This window comes from Echinops telfairi, unplaced genomic scaffold (assembly GCF_000313985.2).
Source record: "Echinops telfairi isolate 266 unplaced genomic scaffold, ASM31398v2 ScPeMD7_29;HRSCAF=101, whole genome shotgun sequence".
Taxonomy (NCBI): Eukaryota; Metazoa; Chordata; class Mammalia; order Afrosoricida; family Tenrecidae; genus Echinops; species Echinops telfairi.
Window position 1 is genome coordinate 9,544,544 of NW_022103926.1, and position 5,803 is coordinate 9,550,346.

The 5,803-nt window shown below is 49.2% G+C and overlaps 1 pseudogene; it reads left to right on the forward strand.

Moving 5' to 3' along the window:
• Nucleotides 1-3,209: 3,209 nt before the first annotated feature.
• Nucleotides 3,210-5,592, forward strand: LOC101646332 (annotated as a pseudogene).
• Nucleotides 5,593-5,803: the final 211 nt, after the last annotated feature.

The window sequence follows — 5,803 nt, forward strand, 5'->3', positions numbered from 1 at the left end:
ATGGATGAAGTGTCAATAAAACTTTTGTTTTAAGTTACAGTTTCTGAAACATACAAGAACAGTCCTAGTGCAACCTTGACCTCTTGAGTCACCGTGGATCGGAATCGACTCGAGGTCCGTTGAGGGTGGCAATGTCTGCCTTCTTCCATTTCTACCACATCAGAACAGCATCCTTAGGGAGCACCAGCTTCAGCAGGTATTCTCAGGAGCCCTGAGGTCCTAAGGACCCAGTTTGAAAACCACCCCTGTGCTCCATCCCTTTCATTACTGAGATCTAAAGAAAGCAGACACATAGGAGCTCATGTTCCATTGCCTGCCCCCACTGCCCCTGACTTTCCCACACGTCTCAGGCACCAGCGGCACACTGAGCCCTAGGTAGGGACCTAGTAGGGATCAAGGAAGATCACCAATGCTTTCTTGAGCTCAGAGGCAGGTAAGGAGATGGGCAGGAGGCTGGACAAGCACCACCCAGAGTGATGAGTTAGAGGGTGGCAGAAGGACAAGACTGGTCATTCAACCACATTCCAGAAACTTCTGACACGTCATGGGCAGTGTAGACGCGGGCAGTGGCTGAGAAGTGACTGGACGCTTCCCAGAGACTCGGCCTGGTGTCCACCTCCTCAGCTGGGGCCCACGCCCCTGACCTGTAAAGGAGGTCATTGTACCTGTTTCCGTAACCAGGGCCCTGGAAGCAGCCATCAAGAAATCAAACAAAGCCCGGCCTTGGGAAAGTCTGCTTCACAACACCTCTTTAAGGTGTTTTCTAAAAGCCCTGTGGTCACCTGGAGGGCAAGGCACCCTGGACCCAAGCTGCGGGCTTTTCGATCGCCTCATGTACATCTGAGAGCTGGGTGCTGAAAGGGGAGAGAGGACAAGAAAACCAAACCACCACCAACAAAACGAGATGCCTTCGAACAGTGACCATGTTGGGGACCAGCAGCAGAATGAACAAATTGATCTTGGAAAGCCCTTGGGAAGCCAGGTGGGTGACATGTGTCATCTTGCTAACTTTGGACTTGTCATCGGGTCAGAAGAATCCCTAGAAAAACACCCCGTGGTTGGCAAAGCGGAGAGTCAGGGAACACTGCCCCACCCCACCCCACCAGCCCTCAACCCCCCTGCCCACCCCCCCCATGGACTGACACAATACGCTCAGCAGTGAGTCACTCGTCAGAGCTGACGATAACAATAACAAGTGGGCAACAAGCCATTCCGGGCATGGAGTGCCAGCCATGGCCCTGCAGGGACAACCCAGCTTGGTCACAGCTGCTCTCAGGCCCTGGCAAGCCACTCACTCCTGCAGTTGTGAGTTGAACAGTGTCCCACCCCCAGAAATGTTGTAACACCCCCACCCCACCCCCCAAAATGTTGTAAATCTTCATTCCTATACCTGTGATTAGAATTCTTTATGACAATGGGTTTTCTTTGTTATACTCCTCAGACAGGATTAGCGTAGGGTGTGTTTTCAATCGATCTATTTTAAGATATAAGAGGGAATGATTCAACAAACAAGTGAGCAAGCAGAGACAGGAGAAGAGAGATACCATAGCGCTTAAAGATTACCGAGGAGCAGCAGCTCGGAAGAAACAAGGATCTTCCTCCGGAGAGAGAGAGAGGAAGTCTGAATTCAGAGTTCTGACCTCTGGAACAGCGAGCTTGCACGCTTCAGTATGGGTCACAACTCAGTGAAAAGAAGACCGAAATCCTCCCAACTGACCAATAGGTCACATCCTGATCAATGGAGAGAAAGAGACAGGCCCTCCACAAGGTGGATTGACACAGTGGCTGCAACAATGGGTCCCAGCGAATGGTGGGATTCGGTTAACTCCCACTGGTTTGGCAGAACTGATAACCTCCCTTTGTGGTTTTCTTGAGTGCATGAACTGGTTGTTCAAATGGCCCTGGCAGGCAGGGTTCTTTCTCAGTTGGGTCGTTGGGCCAATGTGGAAATCACAAATCCCTGACTCTTTTTTAAAAGTTCATCCACCCACGAAGCCCACATGGAAGAAACACACCAGCCTGTGGGATCATGAGGTGTTGATGGGATCAGGGGTCAGGCATCAAAGACCCAGAACAAAAAAATCATATCCGTGTGGAGTGGAGACCCAAAGCCCAATTGGACATCCTCTCACAGAAGGGGCACAAGGAAGAGACGAGCCAGTCAGGGTGCAGTATAGCACCAATGAAACCTACAAGTTTCCTCTCGTACTTTAATGCTTCCTCCCCCTACTATCATGACCCCAATTCTACCTTACAAACCCAGCTAGACCAGAGTATGTACACTGGTACAGATAAGAGCTGGAAACACAGGGAATCCAGGACAGATAAACCCCTCAGGACCAATAATGTGAGTAGCGATGCCAGGAGGGTAGGGGGAAGGTGGGGGCGAAAGGGGGAACCGATCACAATGATCAACATATACCCCCCCAGGGGGACAAACAACGGAAAAGTGGGTGTAGGAAGACAGTGATTGGCGTATGACTTAAAAATAATATTTTATAAATTATCAAGGGTTCATAAGGGAGGGAGAGTGGGGCAGGGAGGGAAAAAAATGAGGAGCTGATGCCAAGGGCTCAAGTAGAAAGAAAATGTTTTGAAAATGTTGATGGCAACATATGTACAAAGGTACTTGACACAATGGATGGATGGATGGATTGTGATAAGAACTGTAAGAGCCCCCAATAAAATGATTTTTTAAAAATTCATCTGCACAACAACATATTCTAAGTGCCCATACTAATATTTATCCCATCCATAGGTAGGAAAATTAGATGGAACTATGCTTGTACTATTTATCATAAAGCTCATCATACTTTTGATGAAATGCTACATGTTTACTCCCTTGCATTTGTTACTTCAGTCAACAAACCTGTAACGTAAAGAGAAAAAGTTCAAAAACCCCAGACTCACTGATGCCATTCCTTTCCATTTTTTGTTACACCCCAAATTCCCATGTGAGATTATGAGTGAGTTAAGCAATTCCGGAAAGTGTTCAAAGAGCTAAAAACACCGTTGCATCAGTCACTATAAACTCAGCAGAACCGGAAAGGAATTTTTCAAAGGTGAACATAATATGTTCAGAAAAGAGACGTCACCTAATGATTTCCAATCTATCAATCACAATGACCATTGTCTAACTGGCCTACCTCTAAAGGAATGGGATCCCACTCCTACGGTGAAGAGATGGTGAAGGATCCATCACACCGCCGATGACACCGGATAAAAGTTGGATAAAAGCGAAGAACACTGCAAGTGAGAGCGCCGATCAGGAAGCAATATGGATGGGGGAGAAAGGGGGAATCGATTGCAATGGTCGGCATGTAAACACCTCCCTGTCCCAGGGAACGGGCAACACAAACGTGGGTGAAGGGAACGGAGGGGATAAGATGCAAAAATAAAAATAAATGATTCATTATCAAGGATTCACAAGGGTGGAGGAGGGAGAGAGAAAAAGAGGAGTATATCCCAAGGGCTCAAGTAGAAAGAAAAGGTTTTGCAAAAGATGATGGCAACATATGTACAGATGTGCTTGATATAATCGATGTATGGATTGTGATAAGAGCTGTAAGCAACCCCAGTAAAATTACTTACTGTTTAAAAAGAGGAAGAAGCAGCGATATGGAAATATCTTAAATAACAGTCATTATTTTTTGGTCAGGTATTATTTCATATTTTTTCATTGATACAGGGCAGTGAACCCATTGTTAAATTATTTGAATCCAACCACTGACTCCGTCACCGGGACAATGGTGAGCATGTTCACAGGGTCGCAACCAACTTGATGGCACTTGACACCAACAACAAATAGCAAGGAAATCGATTGCTGTTTCTTCAGACAAACCGGCCTTGGGACAGGGTGGCGGTGCGCCTGGTCCGGGCAGTGCTTGCTCCTGCTTGGGTGCTGCTGTGGACGGGACACTCGGGCCTGGGCGTCTCCTTGTGGCCAGCAAGCTGTACAGAACACACCGTCGTCGCTGAGGATGTATGCAGATCGCCGCGGGCTAGATCAGTGGTTCTCAACCTGTGGGTCACGACTTCTTTGGGGGTCGAACAACCCTTCCACGGGGGTCGCCTCAGACCATCGGAAAACACAAATTTCCAATGGTCTTAGGAACCGAGACACGGCTCCTCTATCCGTCTCCAGGCGGGTCCGCCCACCTGCAGATGCACCCACATCTGAGTACCCGGCGTGAAGACTGTTACCCAGTCTATACCATGCTTCAAGACAACATTTCATGTATTTGTCATTAGAAATAAATATTTCACAACATAGAATGGCATTGGTTTTGCAATGAATCACTATGCTTTCATGATGTTCAATTTGTAACAATGAAAACACATCCTGCCTATCAGATATTGACACGACGATTCGTAACAATAGCAAAATAACAGTGATGAAGTAGCAACGACAATCATGTTATGGTTGGGGGGGTCACCACCACACGAGGAACTGTATGAAAGGGCCGAGGCATCAGGAAGGTTGAGCACCACTGGGTTAGATGGCTACTCGTTGAACGACGCAGTGGCCTTGCGGGGGCAGCTCTGGAATCCTGGAGCAGATTGGCGCTGTGGGACCCTTGCGGCAGAGGCACCAGGGACCACACAACTGCACCTTCCATGTGTGGAGCAACTGCTGGTGCCTGCTCATCTTCCAGATCCCACCCTCATCCACAGGGACCCCACCTGGGACCAGAAGCTGCCCAGGGACACCAAGAAAGGCCTGGACCAAGCTGGGCATCGCTCTCAAGAGCGCCCGAGACAGCTCGACAACTTTCAACGAGTCTTCAGCGTGGTGGGGGAAAGGTGGGGCTCCCTGGTGGACAACGCCCAAGAGCATTTCCTCCTCTCTCACCGGCTGGCCAGGGACTAGGCGGCCATCGTCCTCTTTGACAACAACTGCTTTGAGACCAGGTAAAAGCAGCTGCAGTATCTGTCTGAGCTTTGGCCACTTGGCCATCTGTGCTGAGCTCAGGATCCAGCAGCACCCAACTCCCAGATGGATGACAAGGACATGGGTTTAGAACGGGAGCTTCTCCAGGACTTGAAGGAGCTCAAGGTGCTAGTGGCCCACCAGGACCTCCCGGATACGCCCAAGAGCCTGGTGGGTACCATCCTCCAGGGAAAGCTTGGCGTCTTCTCTGAGAGGGAAGCCACGGTCAAGAACCTGTCCCAGAGGCAGGTGAAGTTGGCCACCAAGTGGAGGCACAGTAAGGATGTGCGAGAAATGTTTTGTTTTTTTCTTTTTAAGGTGTTAGATTTTTAAAAAAATCATTTTATCGGGGGCTCTTACAGCTCTGAAAACCTTCCATACTATCAATTGTATCGAGCATATTTGTATATATGTTGCTGTCATCATTTCCAAAACATGGTCTACTTGAGCCCTTGATAGAAGCTCCTCCCGAGACCAGTGTGTGGACCTGGTGGAGAAGTTTGTGGAACCTTGCCGCTCCGAGTGATGTGCGGGCCTTCCTGAATCAGGATGGCTTCCAGTTCCAGGCCTTGAGGGAACGCTGCATGGGTACCCTCAGGGGCTGCCTCCAGCGACTGTACCCTGAAGGAGGCCCCTCGACCCTCCACCACCTGCCGCGTTGACACTAAAGCTCCCAGGAGTTGGGGGTTGGGGTAGGGGGACCAAACCTTGTCTGTGTTAGAAAAGTACAGTCAGCCCGGCTATCAAAAAGTATAGCGTCTGGGGTCTTAAAGGCTTGAAGGCAATCAAGCGGCCATCAAGCTCAGAAGCAACAAAGCCCACATGGAAGAAGCACACCAGCCTATGCAACCACGAGGTGTCGAAGGGATCAGG